We start from the raw sequence: 20,175 nt of genomic DNA on the forward strand, positions 1-20,175 counted from the left end.
ATTGGTTCGGCCGTCCCCACTCTATACCACCTTCTGGCATTTCCCTCCTCCGATTTTTCCATGGTCTTGCACACACGTATCCGTGGCAAGCACAGACGTAGGCATCTCTCGCTCGCTTGCCCGTTTCCTCTCCCTACCGCGCTAGCCCTATTCCCACCCAGCTCCGGCCGCCTCCACCACAGATTCACACGACCACTACGCCAGTCGGGCTTCATCCGACTCTTCTTCTCCCAAAATCCACCACCGCCTCGTTGTTCTACTCCTATTGGTGAGAAAACCTAACCACCCCTTTCCCCGCTGTGGTAGCGTCAGTGACCTCCAACGCTCCTCGGCTCGGCCTCCGCCACCACTGACCTCCCACCCCCACGACCCTCGCAAGCTGTTTCACTCATAACCCCTCACCATGCCACCTTCCTCCTGCGCATTAGGGCATCTCCAACACCGACCGCCAAATTGATCGCATACGTCTGGACCATGCGGTCTGGACGTGTTTTTTCATCCAAGTCGGTACCCCATCTGTCTGCCGGGGGGGGGGGGCTTTGTGGGCATCCTGACCACTACCACACACGCATCTGACACCGCAGACCCACCTAAAACACTCTCCCTAGCCCATGCCCTTTCCCGCCCCGAAGTGACTGCCTCGCATTCATGACGCTCCAAAGCGCCAACGCCGCATTGATGCCGGCCCAGAGCAAATGCGATCTCCCACTAGAGTCGGTCCTGAAGCAGCGCGCCGGCCGAGAACGCCACATGTATCCTTCTGGTTTGGGTCCGGGGACATTTTATTGAAATGTTAGTAAAGTGCCTGGTCGCGGCTCCAGGGCTGGAGGGTTAGTAAGTTAGTAAGTTAGTCATGAGGACGTACCTTAGTGCTTGGTCACGGCTCCAGGGCTTCCTCCTTGATCGATGGTCGGGGATGAAGAGAGTTGGTTCATCTCGTGCTTGGTCACAACTCCAGGGCTTTTAGTTAGTCTTGTTAGTACATGTAGTCCTCATGTGCCTGGGCGCGGCTGCAGGGCTTGTCGGCGTTCTGGGAACCAGGTTACCCAGACCTGCCTGCCTGTGGCCCATGGCGTGGCTCCATCGACGGCCTAGTACGGCCCACCTCCAAGACTATCAACACAAGACCCTCGCGAGGGGCCAAGCCTCGCGAGGTGGACGACACTAAGACCTCCTGAGGGAGCATCCTCCCCAGGCAGCCTCCCGAGGAGCAAAGATTTCTATGCTGGTGCCCAACCTCATGAGGTTGCGGTGACGCAAGCCATGACGATCAAGGCCAGGCGGGCGCCAGCGGGCGCAGAGAAGACAGTTTCCTCTTTGGTGCTAAAGAAGCCAGAACAGGCGTGGGTTCCCGAGGAATCTGGCAAAGGTTTCCATTTCCGGTGCAACAAGACCAAGACCGCCAGGACGGATGTCATCACTGAGCCAAAGGGTGATGCAACAAAGTAGCGTAAGTATTTCCCTCAGTTTTTGAGAACCAAGGTATCAATCCAGTAGGAGGCCACACGCAAGTCCCTCGTACCTACACAAACAAATAAGAACCTTGCAACCAATGCGATAAAGGGGTTGCCAATCCCTTCATGGCCACTTGCAAAAGTGAGATCTGATAGAGATGATAAGATAATATTTTTGGTATTTTTATGATAAATATTAAAAGTAAAGATTGCAAAGTAAACAAAGAAAGAAATAGCTAGTTGACGGGAGATTAATATAATGGAGAATAGACCCGGGGGCCATAGGTTTCACTAGTGGCTTCTCTCAAGATAGCATAAGTATTACGGTGGGTGAACAAATTACTGTCGAGCAATTGATAGAATTGAGCATAGTTATGAGAATATCTAGGCATGATCATGTATATAGGCATCACGTCCGCAACAAGTAGACCGACTCCTGCCTGCATCTACTACTATTACTCCACACATCGACCGCTATCCAGCATGCATCTAGAGTATTAAGTTCATAAGAACAGAGTAATGCATTAAGCAAGATGACATGATGTAGAGGGATAAACTCAAGCAATATGATATAAACCCCATCTTTTTATCCTCCATGGAAACAATACAATACGTGTCGTTTCCCCTATTGTCACTGGGATCGAGCACCGCATGATTGAACCCAAAGCCAAGCATTTTTCCCATTGCAAGAAAGATCAATCTAGTAGGCCAAACCAAATTGATAATTCGAAGAGACTTGCAAAGATAACCAATCATACATAAAAGAATTCAGAGAAGATTCAAATATTGTTCATAGATAATCTTGATCATAAACCCACAATTCATCGGATCTCGACAAACACACCGCAAAAAGAGTTACATCGAATAGAACTCCAAGAAGATCGAGGAGAACTTTGTATTGAGATCCAAAGAGAGAGAAGAAGCCATCTAGCTAATAAATATGGACCCGAAGGTCTGTGCTAAACTACTCACACATCATCGGAGAGGCTATGGTGTTGATGTACAAGCCCTCCGTGATCGATGCCCCCTCCGGCGGAGCGCCGGAAAAGGCCCCAAGATGGGATCTCACGGGTACAGAAGGTTGCGGCGGTGGAAATAGGGTTTCGTGGTGCTCCTGGATGGTTTCGGGGTACGTAGGTATATATAGGAGGAAGAAGTAGGTCGGTGGAGCTACGAGGGGCCCACGAGGGTGGGGGCGCGCCCAGGGGGCCAGGCGCGCCTCCCTGCCTCATGGCCTCCTCGTTCGTTTCTTGACGTCCACTCCAAGTCCTCTGGATCACGTTTGTTCCAAAAATCACGCTCCCGAAGGTTTCATTCCGTTTGGACTCCGTTTGATATTCCTTTTCTGCGAAACACTGAAATAGGCAAAAAAACAACAATTTAGACTGGGCCTTGGGTTAATAGGTTAGTCCCAAAAATAATATAAAAGTGTATAATAAAGCCCATTAAACATCCAAAACAGAATATATAATAGCATGGAGCAATCAAAAATTACAGATACGTTGGAGACGTATCAAGCATCCCCAAGCTTAATTCCTGCTCGTCCTCGAGTAGGTAAATGATAAAAACAGAATTTTTGATGTGGAATGCTACTTAGCAAATTCTTCAATGTAATTTTCTTTATTGTGGCATGAATGTTCAGATCCGAAAGATTCAAGATAAAAGTTTAGTATTGACATAAAAATAATAATACTTCAAGCATACTAACTAAGCAATTATGTCTTCTCAAAATAACATGGCCAAAGAAAGTTCATCCCTACAAAATCATATAGTTTGGTCATGCTCCATTTTCGTCACACAAGAATGCTCTCATCATGCACAACCCCGATGACAAGCCAAGCAATTGTTTCGTACTTTAGTAATCTCAAACTTTTTTCAACTTTCACACAATACATGAGCGTGAGCCATGGATATAGCACTATGGGTGGAATAGAATATAATGATGGGGGTTGTGTGGAGAAGACAAAAAAGGAGAAAGTCTCACATTGACGCGGCTAATCTACGGGCTAGGGAGATGCCCATCAATTGATGTCAATGCAAGGAGTAGGGATTGCCATGCAACAGATGCACTAGAGCTATAAATGTATGAAAGCTCAACAAAAGAAACTAAGTGGGTGTGCATCCAACTTGCTTGCTCATGAAGACCTAGGCATTTGAGGAAGCCCATTGTTGGAATATACAAGCCAAGTTCTATAATGAAAAAATCCCACTAGTATATGAAAGTGACAAAACGAGAGACTCTCTAACATAAAGATCATGGTGCTACTTTGAAGCACAAGTGTGGAAAAAAAGATAGTAGCATTGCCCCTTTTTATTTCTCTTTTTTTTGGGGCCTCCTTTTTTTATTTGGCCTTTCTCTTTTTTTTTAATTTGGGACAATGCTCTATTAATGATGATCATCACACTTCTATTTATTTACAACTCGATAGTAGAACAAAATATGACTCTATATGAATGCCTCCGGCGGTGTACCGGGATGGGCAATGAATCAAGAGTGACATGTATGAAATAATATGCATGGTGGCTTTGCCACAAATACGATGCCAACTACATGATCATGCAAGGCAATATGACAATGATAAAGCGTGTCATAATAAACGGAACGGTGGAAAGTTGCATGGCAATATATCTCGGAATGGCTATGGAAATGCCATAATAGGTAGGTATGGTGGCTGTTTTGAGGAAGATATAAGGAGGTTTATGTGTGATAGAGCGTATCGTATCACGGGGTTTGGATGCACCGGCGAAGTTTGCACCAACTCTCAAGGTGAGAAAGGGCAATGCACGGTACCTAAGAGGCTAGCAATGGTGGAAGGTTGAGAGTGCGTATAATCCATGGACTCAACATTAGTCATAAAAAAATCACATACTTATTGCAAAAATCTACAAGTAATCAAAAACCAAGCACTACACGCATGCTCCTAGGGGGATAGATTGGTAGGAAAAGACCATCGCTCGTCCCCGATCGCCACTCATAAGGAAGACAATCAAAGAACACCTCATGTTTCAAATTTGTTACACAACGTTTACCATACGTGCATGCTACGGGACTTGCAAACCTCAACACAAGTATTTCTCAAATTCACAACTACTCAACTAGCACAACTTTAATATCACTATCTCCATATCTCGAAACAATCATCAAGTATCAAACTTCTCTTAGTATTCAATGCACTTTGAAGTTTTTTATCTTGGATGCCTATCATATTAGGACTAATTTTATAACCAAAGCAAATTACCATGCTGTTCTAAAGGAATCTCAAAATAATACAAGTGAAGCATGAGAGATCAATAATTTCTATAAAATAAAACCACCACCGTGCTCTAAAAGATATAAGTGAAGCACTAGAGCAAAATTATTTAGCTCGAAAGATATAAGTGAAGCATAAAGAGTATTCTAATAAATTCCGATTAATGTGTGTCTCTCCCAAAAGGTGTGTACAGCAAGGATTATTATGGTGAACTAAAAAGCAAAGACTCAAATCATACAAGACGCTCCAAGCAAAACACATATCATGTGGTGAATAAAATTATAGCTCCAAGTAAAGTTACCGATGGACGAAGACAAAAGAGGGGATGCCTTCCGGGGCATCCCCAAGCTTAGGATTTTTGGTGTCCTTGGATTTTACCTTGCGGTGCCTTGGGCATCCCCAAGCTTAGTCTCTTGCCACTCCTTGTTCCATAATCCATCAAATCTTTACCCAAAACTTGAAAACTTCACAATACAAAACTTAACAGAAAAACTCGTGAGCTCCCTTAGCGAAAGAAAACAAAACACCACTTCAAGGTACTGTAATGAACTCATTATTTATTTATATTGGTGTTAAACCTACTGTATTCCAACTTCTCTATGGGTCATAAACTCCAATACTAGCCATAGATTCATCAAAATAAGCAAACAACACACGAAAAACAGAATCTGTCAAAAACAGAACAGTCTGTAGTAATCTGTATCAAACGCGAACTTATGAAACTCAGAAAAATCTACCAAAATAGGGCGACCTAGATAATTTGTTTATTGATCTACTGCAATTGGAATCAGTATTTTATCACGTTCTGGTGATTTTTAACAATTGTTTTCGTGAGCAGAAAGTTTCTGTCTTTTTCAGCAAGATCAAATAATTATCATCCAAGAAGATCCTATAGGTTTTACTTGGCACAAACACTAATTAAAACATGAAAAAACGTCTAACCAGAGGCTAGATGTAAGATTTATTACTAAAAATAACCAAAAAGCAAGGAACAAAAATAAAATTGGGTTGCCTCCCAACAAGCGCTATCGTGTAACGCCCCTAGCTAGGCATAAAGGCAATGTTAGATCTAGGTATTGCCATCTTTGGCATGCAATCCATAAGTAGCTCCCATAATAGATTCATAAAGTAATTTAATTTTCTTTCTAGGAAAGTGTTCCATGCCTTTCCTTAAAGGAAATTGGAATATAATATTTCCTTCCTTCATATCAATAATTGCACCAATCGTTCTAAGGAAAGGTCTACCAAGAATAATAGGACATGAAGGATTGCAATCTATATAAAGGACAATAAAATCTACGGGCACATAATTCCTATTTGCAACAATAAGAACATCATTAATTCTTCCCATAGGTTTCTTAACGGTGGAATCCGCAAGGTGCAAGTTTAAAGAACAATCATCAAATTCACGGAAACCTAGCAAATCACACAAAGTTTTTGGAATCGTGGAAACACTAGCACCCAAATCACACAAAGCATAGCAGTCATGATCTTTGATTTTAATTTTAATAGTAGGTTCCCACTCATCATAAAGTTTTCGAGGGATAGAAACTTCTAATTCAAGTTTTTCTTCATAAGATTGCATTAAAGCTTCAACGATATGTTTGGTAAAAGCCTTATTTTGACTATAAGCATGCGGAGAATTTAGCACGGATTGCAACAAGGAAATACAATCTATTAAAGAACAATTATCATAATTAAATCCCTTGAAATCCAAGATAGTGGTTCATTGCTATGTAAAGTTTTAACCTCTTCAATCCCACTTTTACCAATTTTTGCATCAAGATCTAAAAACTCCGAATCATTGGGACACCTTTTAACTAAAGTTGACTCATCTCCAGTCCCATCATTATCAAGATTCATATTGCAAAACAAAGATTTAATAGGGGACACATCAATCACTTTTAGATCTTCGTCCTTATTATCATGAAAACTAGAAGAACACGCTTTCATAAAGCAATCTTTCTTAGCATGCATCCTAGCGGTTCTTTCTTTGCATTCATCAATGGAAATTCTCATAGCCGTGAGAGACTCATTGATATCATGCTTAGGTGGAATAGATCTAAGCTTCAAAGAATCAACATCAAGAGAAATTCTATCCACGTTCCTTGCCAATTCATTAGTCTTAGGCAATTTTTCTTCAAGCAAAGCATTGAAATTCTTTTGAGAAATCATAAATTCCTTAACACTAGTCTCAAAATCAGAGGGAATCTTATTAAAATTTCCATAAGAGTTGTTGTAGGAATTACCATAATTATTAGAGGAATTACTAGGATACGACCTAGGATTAAAATTTCATCTATAAGCGTTGTTACCAAAATTGTTCCTACCAACAAAATTCACATCCATAGATTCATTATTATTCTCAATCAAAGTAGACAAAGGAATATCATTGGGATCAGAAGAAACACTCTTATTAGCAAAAAATTTCATAAGTTCATCCATCTTTCCACTCAAAACATTAATCTCTTCAATTGCATGCACCTTTTTACTAGTAGATCTTTCAGTGTGCCATTGAGAATAATTAACCATAATATTATCTAGGAGTTTAGTAGCTTCTCCTAAAGTGATTTCCATAAAAGTGCCTCCTGCGGCCGAATCTAAAAGATTTCTAGAAGCAAAATTCAATCCGGCATAAAAAATTTGTATAATCATCCATAAATTCAAACCATGTGTAGGGCAATTACGTATCATTAATTTCATCCTCTCCCAAGCTTGTGCAACATGTTCATGATCAAGTTGCTTAAAATTCATAATATCGTTTCTAAGAGAGATGATCTTAGCGGGAGGAAAATACTTAGAGATAAAAGCATCTTTGCACTTATTCCATGAATCAATACTATTTTTCGGCAAAGACGAAACCAAGTTTTAGCACGATCTCTAAGCGAAAAAGGAAATAGCTTCAATTTGACAATATCATTGTCCACATCTTTCTTCTTTTGCATATCACACAAATCAACAAAGCTATTTAGATGGGTAGCGGCATCTTCACTAGGAAGGCCGGGGAATTCATCTTTCATGACAAGATTCAACAAAGCAACATTAATTTCACAAGATTCAGCATCGGTAAGAGGAGCAATCGGAGTGCTAAGAAAATCATTGTTGTTGGTATTGGCAAAGTCACACAATTTAGTATTATCTTGAGCCATCGTGACAAGCAAGTAATCCAACACACAAGCAAACAAGAAGCAAGCGAAAGAAAAAGCGAACGGAAAAAGAGGGCGAATAAAATGGCAAAGGTGAAGTGGGGGAGAGGAAAACGAGAGGCAAATGGCAAATAATGTAATGCGAGGGATAAGAGTTTGTGATGGGTACTTGGTATGTCTTGACTTGTGCGTAGACTCCCCGGCAACGGCGCCAGAAATCCTTCTTGCTACCTTTTGAGCATGCGTTGGTTTTTCCCTTGAAGAGGAAAGGGTGATGCAGCAAAGTAGCGTAAGTATTTCCCTCAGTTTTTGAGAACCAAGGTATCAATCCAGTAGGAGGCCACACGCAAGTCCCTCATACCTACACAAACAAATAAGAACCTTGCAACCAACGCGATAAAGGGGTTGTCAATCCCTTCATGGACACTTGCAAAAGTGAGATCTGATAGAGATGATAAGATAATATTTTTGGTATTTTTATGATAAAGATTAAAATTAAAGATTGCAAAGTAAACAAAGATAGAAATAGCTAGTTGACGGGAGATTAATATAATGGAGAATAGACCCGGGGGCCATAGGTTTCACTAGTGGCTTCTCTCAAGATAGCATAAGTATTACGGTGGGTGAACAAATTACTGCCGATCAATTGATAGAATTGAGCATAGTTATGAGAATATCTAGGCATGATCATGTATATAGGCATCACGTCCGCAACAAGTAGACCGACTCCTGCCTGCATCTACTACTATTACTCCACACATCGACCGTTATCCAGCATGCATCTAGAGTATTAAGTTCATAAGAATAGAGTAATGCATTAAGCAAGATGACATGATGTAGAGGGATAAACTCAAGCAATATGATATAAACCCCATCTTTTTATCCTCGATGGCAACAACACAATACGTGTCGTTTCCCCTACTGTCACTGGGATCGAGCACCGCATGATTGAACCCAAAGCTAAGCACTTCTCCCATTGCAAGAAAGATCAATCTAGTAGGCCAAACCAAACTAATAATTCGAAGAGACTTGCAAAGATAACCAATCATACATAAAAAAATTCAGAGAAGATTCAAATATTGTTCATAGATAATCTTGATCATAAACCACAATTCATCGGATCTTGACAAACACACCGCAAAAAGAGTTACATCGAATAGAACTCCAAGAAGATCGAGGAGAACTTTGTATTGAGATCCAAAGAGAGAGAAGAAGCCATCTAGCTAATAACTATGGACCCGAAGGTCTGTGGTAAACTACTCACACATCATCGGAGAGGCTATGGTGTTGATGTAGAAGCCCTCCGTGATTGATGCCCCCTCCGGCGGAGCGCCGGAAAAGGCCCCAAGATGGGATCTCACGGGTACAGAAGGTTGCGGCGGTGGAAATAGGGTTTCGTGGTGCTACTGGATGGTTTCGGGGTACGTAGGTATATAAAGGAGGAAGAAGTAGGTCGGTGGAGCTACGAGGGGCCCACGAGGGTGGGGGGTGCGCCCAGGGGGGCAGGCGCGCCTCCCTGCCTCGTGGCCTCCTCGTTCGTTTCTTGACGTCCACTCCAAGTCCTCTGGATCACGTTTGTTCCAAAAATCACGCTCCCGAAGGTTTCATTCCGTTTGGACTCCGTTTGATATTCCTTTTCTGCAAAACACTGAAATAGGCAAAAAAACATCAATTTGCACTGGGCCTTGGGTTAATAGGTTAGTCCAAAAAATAATATAAAAGTGTATAATAAAGACCATTAAACATCCAAAACAGAATATATAATAGCATGGAGCAATAAAAAATTATAGATACGTTGGATACGTATCAAGCGTCACGACCAGAAGCGTTGCAGGCGAAGACCGCCTTTCGTTAGGATAAGATGTCCTGATTGTCCCCTTTCAAATTGGCCACCTTGGAATCCCTTCCCGCCTACGTTTTGGGGGAAGAGGACCGAGGACACTATAAGTATAGGTGAGCCACCACCATAGAGCGGATCGGATCCCTTTCCCGCCTCACTAGAGCAGACCTCGTGAGGTTGTTCATCCCTTGTACTAGTTCATTCTCAGCCTCTCGTGGGGCCAATCCAGCACAAAGGAGGAGTAGGGTCTTACACCGCAAGGTGGCCCGAACCTGGGTAAAACTGTCGTGTCCATCTTCTCCCTTGTTCTTGCGATTGAGCTAGGCCATGGGGCGACGGGTGATACGTCTCCAACGTATCTATAATTTTTGATTGTTCCATGCTATTATATTATCTGTTTTGGATGTTTATGGGCTTTATTAAACACTTTTATATTATTTTTGGGACTAACCTATTAACCCAGAGCCAAGTGCCAGTTTCTGTTTTTTCCCTTGTTTTAGTGTTTCGAAGAAAAGGAATATCAAACGGAGTCCAAACGGAATGAAACCTTCGGGAGAGTTATTTTTGGAACGGAAGCAATCCAGGGGACTTGGAGTGCACATCAGGGAAGCAACGAGGGAGGCACGAGGCAGGGGGGCACGCCCACCCCCTGGGCATGCCCTCCACCCTCGTGGGCCCCTTGTGGCTCCCCTGACCGACTTCTTTCGCCTATATATATCAATATACCCTAAAAACTTCGGAGAACAGAATAGATCGGGAGTTCCGCCGCCGCAAGCCTCTGTAGTCACCAAAAACCAATCGGGACCCTGTTCCGACACCCTGCCGGAGGGGGGATCCCTCACCGATGGCCATCTTCATCATCCTGGCGCTCTCCATGACGAGGAGGGAGTAGTTCATCCTCGGGGCTGAGGGTATGTACCAGTAGCTATGTGTTTGATCTCTCTCTCGTGTTCTTGAGGTGATACGATCTTGATGTATCGCGAGCTTTGCTATTATAGTTGGATCTTATGATGTTTCTCCCCCTCTACTATCTTGTAATGGATTGAGTTTTCCCTTTGAAGTTATCTTATCGGATTGAGTCTAAGGATTTGAGAACACTTGATGTATGTCTTGCGTGGGATACCCATGGTGACAATGGGGTGTATTCTATTGATCCACTTGATGTATGTTTTGGTGATCAACTTGCGGGTTCTGCCCATGAACCTATGCATAGGGGTTGGCACACGTTTTCGTCTTGACTCTCCGGTAGAAACTTTGGGGCACTCTTTGAGGTTCTTTGTGTTGGTTGAATAGATGAATCTGAGATTGTGTGATGCATATCGTATAATCATACCCGCGGATACTTGAGGTGACATTGGAGTATCTAGGTGACATTAGGGTTTTGGTTGATTTGTATCTTAAGGTGTTATTCTAGTACGAACTCTTGAATAGATTGATCCGAAAGAATAACTTTGAGGTGGTTTCGTACCCTACCATAATCTCCTCGTTTGTTCTCCGCTATTAGTGACTTTGGAGTGACTCTTTGTTGCATGTTGAGGGATATTTATATGATCCAATTATGTTATTATTGTTGAGAGGACTTGCACTAGTGAAAGTATGAACCCTAGGCCTTGTTTCCTAGCATTGCAATACTGTTTACGCTCACTTTTACCACTTGTTACCTTGCTGTTTTTATATTTTCAGATTACAAAAACCTATATCTACCATCCATATTGCACTTGTATCACCATCTCTTCGCCGAACTAGTGCACCTATACAATTTACCATTGTATTGGGTGTGTTGGGGACACAAGAGACTCTTCGTTATTTGGTTGCAGGGTTGTTTGAGAGAGACCATCTTCATCCTACGCCTCCCACGGATTGATAAACCTTAGGTCATCAACTTGAGGGAAATTTTCTACTGTCCTACAAACCTCTGCACTTGGAGGCCCAACAACGTCTACAAGAAGAAGGTTGTGTAGTAGACATCAAGCTCTTTTCTGGCGCCGTTGCCGGGGAGGTTAGTGCTTGAAGGTATATCTTTAGATCTTGCAATCGAATCTTTTAGTTTCTTGTTTTATCACTAAGTTTAGTCTATAAAAGAAAACTACAAAAAAATGGAATTGAGTTTGTCTCATACGCTTCATCTTTTTAATATCTTTCGTAAGTATGATGAAAAGGAAAATTGTGCTCAAGTGCTAGAAGAAGAAGTCTATAAAATGTTTGGCACTAAATCTTTGAATGATGAGCATGATTGCAATGTTGTTAGTATGAACTCTTTGAATATCCATAGTACTAATGATGATTGCACTAGTTATGATGAAAATGTCTCCTATAAACATCTCAATTTTTGTGGAGTGCATTGGGTTTGCAAGTACACACCAAATAGGGAAGATAGATATTGCAAGAGGCATAAGCATTTAGAAACTAAATTGTTGCAAGAAAGGCTAGATGTTTGTGCTGAAAATTTAAATTTTCTTAGCCGTACTTGTGAACTTTGCAATGAACGGGGTCATTTAACTATCCGATGCAAATTGTTTCATGATCTAATTGTGTCCAAAAATTGTGATGACTTGATTTCCCTTGCACATTATAATGAACTTAGTTTCCTTATGGGTTACAAAGAAATGAAACGTATAACTAAGCATCTTCCGGAATTTGCCCGTTATAAACTTCTTGCTTTTGATCTCGAGAAAATTTATATGTATTGTGCGGTGAATTGCATTGAAAATCCTTATATTGCCAATTACATAAAGACAAGAAAACAAATAGAAGATGAAGAGAATACTAATGAAAGGGAAGAGACTTCCCAATATCCTCCTATTATTTCTTATGATGAATCAGGTAACGAGGAGGAGCCTTCTATTCAACCAATCTCATTAATAAGGAGCTCCAAAAAGAGGATTGAACCCACACATGATGTGGTGAAGAAGAAGAAAAGAAAAAGTAAGAGAGGTAAAAAGATATCTCTCCCAAATAATGTTGCTCCTATTATTGTTATGCCTCATGAAAATGAATCAAAAATAACTGTGGAAGATGATGCACTTGATGATGATCTCGTTATGCCTATTGCTTGTTGTGATGATTATGATTGGGAAGATAATGATACTTCTTATGATCTTGAAAATCTTTTTGGCACTTGCTTGGAAGAATATGATAATAATTGCTATATTATTGGTGCTATCCATACTATTAATGATGAGAGTGATTATGCTTATGATATGAAAAGGCCCAAGCTTGGGGATGCTATGTTTGATGAGAATGACATGTTTGAGAATATATTTGTTGAAATTAATGTTTGTCTCAATCTTGGGGATGCTACGTTTAACGAAGATGATATTTTTAGCCTCCCAAGTTTTGATGAGCAAATTTATTATGAGGATAGCAGACCTCCTATTTATGATGATTATATTGATGAAAGTGGGTTTGGAAGAGTGTCAACTTTAGGAAGTAATGATGCCACTATTTTGGAGGATGTTGAATCTTATAATATTTATGAAAGTGTATTTGGAGAGGTCATGACTTTATTTAGTGATGTATCCACTATTTCGGAAGAGGTTTCAATTGATTATGATGAAAACAAAGTTGCTACTTATGATGATTATTGTGATGAAACTTATGCTATAAAAATTAGTGATGATTATATTTATGAAACTTGTCATTATTATGATTACCCTTTTTCTGAATATTACTCTTTTAGTGTGGAAACAATTTATAGTATTTGAGTTTCTTATGATACTCCCACTATTCCGAATGAGAAGAAATTTGCTTATGTGGAGAGTAATAAAAATTCTATGCTTGTAGATCATGAAAAGATTGCTTTAGGTGCTGGTTATATTGTTGAATTCATTCATGATGCTACTAAAAATTATTATGAGGGAGGAATATATGCTTGTAGGAATTGCAATAATATCAAGTTTCCTCTCTATGTGCTTAAAGTTTTAAAGTTATGCTTGTTTTGCCTTCCTATGCTAGTTGATTATTGTTCCCATAAGTTGTTTGCTCACAAAATCCCTATGCATAGGAAGTGAGTTAGACTTAAATGTTCTATTCATATTCTTCATGATGCTCTCTTTATGTTTCAATTCTTATCTTTTATGTGAGCATCATTGAAATCATGATGCCTAGCTAGGGGCGTTAAACGATAGCGCTTGTTGGGAGGCAACCCAATTTTATTTTAGTTCTTTGCCTTTTGATTCTGTTTAGTAATAAATAACCCATCTAGCTTCTGTTGAGATGTGGTTTTATGTTTTAATTAGTGTTTGTGCCAAGTAAGACCTATAGGATCTTCTTGGATGATAGTTATTTGATCTTGCTGAAAATTCCAGAAACTTTCTGTTCACGAAAACAATTGTTAAAAATCACCAGAACATGATAAAGTACTGATTCCAATTGTAGAAGATCAATAAACAAATTATCTAGGTCGTCCTATTTTGGTAGAAGTTTTTGAGTTCCATAAGTTTGCGTTAGTTACAGATTATTACAGACTGTTCTGTTTTTGACAGATTCTGTTTTTCGTATGTTGTCTGCTTATTTTGATGAATCTATGGCTAGTAAAATAGTTTATAAACCATAGAGAAGTTGGAATACAGTAGGTTTAACACCAATACAAATAAATAATGAGTTCATTACAGTATCTTGAAGTGGTATTTTGTTTTCTTTCGCTAACGGAGCTCATGAGTTTTCTGTTGAGTTTTGTGTTGTGAAGTTTTCAAGTTTTGGGTAAAGATTCGATGGACTATGGAATAAGGAGTGGCAAGAGCCTAAGATTGGGGATGCCCAAGGCACCCCAAGGTAATATTCAAGGATAACCAAGATCCTAAGCTTGGGGATGCCCCGTATGGCATCCCCTCTTTCGTCTTCGTTCATCGGTAACTTTACTTGGAGTTATATTTTTATTCACCACATGATATGTGTTTTGCTTGGAGCGTCGTTTTATTTTCTTTAGCTTTGCTTGCTGTTTGAATAAAATACTAAGATCTGAAATTCTTAAATGTTAGAGAGTCTTCACATAGTTGCATAATTATTCAACTACTCATTGATCTTCACTTATATCTTTCGGAGTAGTTTGTCGTTTGCTCTAGAGCTTCACTTATATCTTTTAGAGCACGGCGATGGCTTTATTTTGAAGAAATATATGAACTCTCATACTTCACTTATATTATTTTGAGAGTCTTTATAACAGCATGGTAATTTTCTTTGGTTATGAATTTAGTCCTAATATGATGGGCATCCAAGAGGGATATAATAAAAACTTTCATATAAGTGCATTGAATACTATGAGAAGTTTGATTCCTTATGATTGCTTTGAGATATGAAGATGGTAATATTAGAGTCATGCTAGTGGAGTAGTTGTGAATTTGAGAGATACTTGTGTTAAAGTTTGTGATTCCCGTAGCATGCACGTATGGTGAACCGTTATGTGATGAAGTCGGAGCATGATTTATTTATTGATTGTCCTCCTTATGAGTGGCGGCCGGGGACGAGCGATGGTCTTTTCCTACCAATCTATCCCCCTAGGAGCATGCGCGTAGTACTTCGATTCGATAACTAATAGATTTTTGCAACAAGTATATGAGTTCTTTATGACTAATGTTGAGTCCATGATTATACGCACTCTCACCCTTCCACCATTGCTAGCCTCTCTAATAGCGCGCACTTATCGCCGGTATCATACACCCACCATATATCTTCCTCAAAACAGCCACCATACCTACCTATTATGGCATTTCCATAGCCATTCCGAGATATATTGCCATGCAACTTTCCACCGTTCCGTTTATTATGACACGCTCCATCATTGTCATATTGCTTTGCATGATCATGTAGTTGACATCGTATTTGTGGCAAAGCCACCGTTCATAATTCTTTCATACATGTCACTCATGAGTCATTGCACATCCCGGTACACCGCCGGAGGCATTCATATAGAGTCATATTTTGTTCTAAGTATCGAGTTGTAATTCTTGAGTTGTAAGTAAATAAAAGTGTGATGATCATCATTATTAGAGCATTGTCCCAGTGAGGAAAGGATGATGGAGACCATGATTCCCCCACAAGTCGGGATGAGACTCCGGACGAAAATAAATAAATAAAAGAGGCCAAAGAAGCCCAAATAAAAAAATAAAAAAGAGGCCATAAAAAAGAGAAGGCCCAAATAAAAAAAGTAAAAAAATGAGAGAAAAAGAGAGAAGGGGCAATGCTACTATCCTTTTACCACACTTGTGCTTCAAAGTAGCACCATGATCTTCATGATAGAGAGTCTCCTATGTTATCACTTTCATATACTAGTGGGAATCTTTCATTATAGAACTTGGCTTGTATATTCCAATGATGGGCTTCCTCAAAATGCCCTAGGTGTTCGTGAGCAAGCGAGTTGGATGCACACCCACTAAGTTTCTTTTTGAGCTTTCATACACTTATAGCTCTAGGGCATCCGTTGCATGGCAATCCCTACTCACTCACATTGATATCTATTGATGGGCATCTCCATAGCCCGTTGATACGCCTAGTTGATGTGAGACTATCTTCTCCTTTTTGTCTTCTCCACAACCACCATTCTATTCCACCTATAGTGCTATGTCCATAGCTCACGCTCATGTATTGCATGAAGATTGAAAAGGTTTGAGAACATCAAAAGTATGAAACAATTTCTTGGCTTGTCATCGGGGTTGTGCATGATTTAAATATTTTGTGTGGTGAAGATAGAGCATAGCCAGACTATATGATTTTGTAGGGATAACTTTCTTTGGCCATGTTATTTTGAGAAGAAATGATTGCTTTGTTAGTGTGCTTGAAGTATTATTGTTTTCATGTAAATATTAAACTTTTATCTTGAATCTTATGGATCTGAATATTCTTGCCACAATAAAGAAGATTACATTGATAAATATGTTAGGTAGAATTCCACATCAAAAATTCTGTTTTTATCATTTACCTACTCGAGGACGAGCAGGAATTAAGCTTGGGGATGCTGATACGTCTCCAACGTATCTATAATTTTTGATTGTTCCATGCTATTATATTATCTGTTTTGGATGTTTATGGGCTTTATTAAACACTTTTATATTATTTTTGGGGCTAACCTATTAACCCAGAGCCCAGTGCCAGTTTTTGTTTTTTCCCTTGTTTCAGTGTTTTGAAGAAAAGGAATATCAAATGGAGTCCAATTGACCTGAAACTTGATGGAGCTTATTTTTGGACCAGAAGAAGGCCATTGAGTAAAAGAGTTGGGTGAGTGCACGTCAGGGAAGCAATCGAGGGGACTTGGAGTGCACTTCAGGGAAGCAACGAGGGAGAGTTATTTTTGGAACGGAAGCAATCGAGGGGACTTGGAGTGCACGTCAGGGAAGCAACGAGGGAGGCATGAGGCAGGGGGCGCGCCCACCCCCCTGGGCGCGCCCTCCACCCTCGTGGCCCCCTCGTGGCTCCCCTGACTAACTTCTTTCGCCTATATATATCAATATACCCTAAAAACTTTGGAGAACAGAATAGATCGGGAGTTCCGCCGCCGCAAGCCTCTGTAGCCACCAAAAACCAATCGGGACCCTGTTCCGGCACCCTGCCGGAGGGGGGATCCCTCACCGGTGGCCATCTTCATTGTCCCGGCGCTCTCCATGACGAGGAGGGAGTAGTTCACCCTCGGGGCTGAGGGTATGTACCAGTAGCTATGTGTTTGATCTCTCTCTCATGTTCTTGAGGTGATACGATCTTGATGTATCGCGAGCTTTGCTATTATAGTTGGATCTTATGATGTTTCTCCCCCTCTACTCTCTTGTAATGGATTGAGTTTTCCCTTTGAAGTTATCTTATTGGATTGAGTCTTTAAGGATTTGAGAACACTTGATGTATGTCTTGCATGGGATACCCGTGGTGACAATGGGGTATTCTATTGATCCACTTGATCTATGTTTTGGTGATCAACTTGCGGGTTCCGCCCATGAACCTATGCATAGGGATTGGCACACGTTTTCGTCTTGACTCTCCGATAGAAACTTTGGGGCACTCTTTGAGGTTCTTTGTGTTGGTTGAATAGATGAATCTGAGATTGTGTGATGCATATCGTATAATCATACCCACGGATACTTGAGGTGACATTGGAGTATCTAGGTGACATTAGGGTTTTGGTTGATTTGTATCTTAAGGTGTTATTCTAGTACAAACTCTTGAATAGATTGATCCGAAAGAATAACTTTGAGGTGGTTTCGTACCCTACCATAATCTCTTCGTTTGTTATCCGCTATTGGTGACTCTTTATTGCATATTGAGGGATATTTATATGATCCAATTATGTTATTATTGTTGAGAGGACTTGCACTAGTGAAAGTATGAACCCTAGACCTTGTTTCCTAGCATTGCAATACCGTTTACGCTCACTTTTACCACTTGTTACCTTGCTGTTTTTATATTTTCAGATTACAAAAACCTATATCTACCATCCATATTGCACTTGTATCACCATCTCTTCGCCGAACTAGTGCACCTATACAATTTACCATTGTATTGGGTGTGTTGGGGACACAAGAGACTCTTTGTTATTTGGTTGCAGGGTTGTTTGAGAGAGACCATCTTCATCCTACGCCTCCCACGGATTGATAAACCTTAGGTCATCCACTTGAGGGAAATTTGCTACTGTCCTACAAACCTCTGCACTTGGAGGCCCAACAACGTCTACAAGAATGTTGTGTAGTAGACATCAACGGGCAGGTTGGCTAGATAGGTTGAGTTCTTTGCACACGCCCCAGAGTTCGAACCTTTCTTTGGTCTGCAGAGTCCTGAATCCGACATTTGGTGCGCCAGGTAGGGGCGTGTCGAAGCCTCTATTCCATCGTTCCCTCTGCCGCCGTTCCGTCGCTCCTATGGCCGACGCTCGCCGTGTTCGTCTCGAGCATCGGGCCGCTCATGTCGCTCAGACGGCACCCGTGGGCAACGACGCTCCTCGCCGCTCCACCTCCCCGGTGGATAACGCCGCCACTGACCCTACTGCCCACGAACAACAGGATTCGTCGCTGCCACCATCTGTGCGACGCGACAGCTATACCGTGACTCCATCACCGACTCCAACCACGGCGTCGTCTTCTCATGCTCGCCGCGGGCCGACAAATGCGCAGGCTGCGCTGCTCATGGCGCGTGAGCTTATGCGCTACCGTCCGGCCAATGACCTCTACGACGATTGGCTCGGTTGCATCGCCGAGATCGTCAACGCCGCCGATGAGGCCCCTGCACCGTCCTGTTCGCCAAGCTTGGTGCTTCCTCTCCAAGCTCGGCGAGCGCGCCCTCCCGTTCTTCAAGCTGATGAAAAAGAAGGGCCCGTTTGAGTGAGCCCTGAAACCTTTCTTGGGGCGCTTCACCTCCAAGCTCGTCGAGCGCGCCCTCCCGTTCTTCAAGCTGATGAAAAAGAAAGGCCCGTTCGAATGGACTCCGGAGGCTAAGGCGGCCTTCCAAGACCTCAAGAGGTATCTCACCAGCCCACCGGTGATGGTGGCGCCTTGTCCCCTTGAGCCCCTGGTGCTTTACGTGGCTTCCACACCTCATTCGGCAAGCGCAACACTCGTGGCGGTCCGGGAAGAGCGCGCAGGTGCGGATGCGCGGCCTAGCGCCCCGCACACAGCCGCGTCGTTTCCACCTCAGGATGGCGCTCCCGAGGCCTCGACTACCCCACCGTACGACAAGGCTCCCGAGGCCCACTCGTCCCAAGCGGGGCTGGACATCGCCGACACCTCTTCCCTCGTCGAGTACCCCGTGTACTTCGTCAGCACAGTGCTGCGCGACGCGCGCACACGCTACCCCATGCCGCAGAAGCTCCTGCTCGCGCTCCTCATCGCCTCCAGGAAGCTGCGCCACTACTTCCAAGGCCACCCCATTAAGGTTGTCTCCGCGTACCCCCTGGAGAAGGTGCTCCGGAGCTCCAATGCTGCGGGGAGGGTTGCCGAGTGGAACATCGAGCTACAGGCGTTCCAGCTGGAGTTCAGCACCACCAGGGTCATCAAGGGCGCGGCCCTCGCTGACTTTGTGGCGGAATGGACTGACACCCCTGACCGAGGGGTGGCTGAAGATCGTTCCCTCGCGCCCGGAGAAGATGTGCCCGATGGCTGGGTCATGTACTTCGATGGTGCGTTCGCGCGCTAGGGTGCGGGGGCTGGAGCCGTACTCATTTTGCCTACCCAGGCCAAGCTCTACTACGCCGTGCAGCTCTCCTTTCAGCATGGTGAGAAGGTCTCCAACAATATCATGGAATACGAGGGTCTGATCGCCGGCCTCAGGGCCGCGGTGGCCCTAGGGGTCAAGCATCTCACCATCAAGGGCGATTCTCAGCTCCTCGTCAACTTCTCCAACAAGGAATACAAGGCTAAGGACAAGCACATGGAGGCATACCTAGAAGAGGTACGCAAAATTAAAAAACGATTCTTGGGCTTGGACCTGCAGCACGTACCGCGTGGCACGAGCAAGGAGGCGGACGACATCGCCAAGAGGGCGTCCCGACGCGAACCCCAGAAGCCTGGCGT

This window comes from Triticum aestivum, chromosome 2D, assembly GCF_018294505.1.
Source record: "Triticum aestivum cultivar Chinese Spring chromosome 2D, IWGSC CS RefSeq v2.1, whole genome shotgun sequence".
Lineage (NCBI taxonomy): Eukaryota > Viridiplantae > Streptophyta > Magnoliopsida > Poales > Poaceae > Triticum > Triticum aestivum.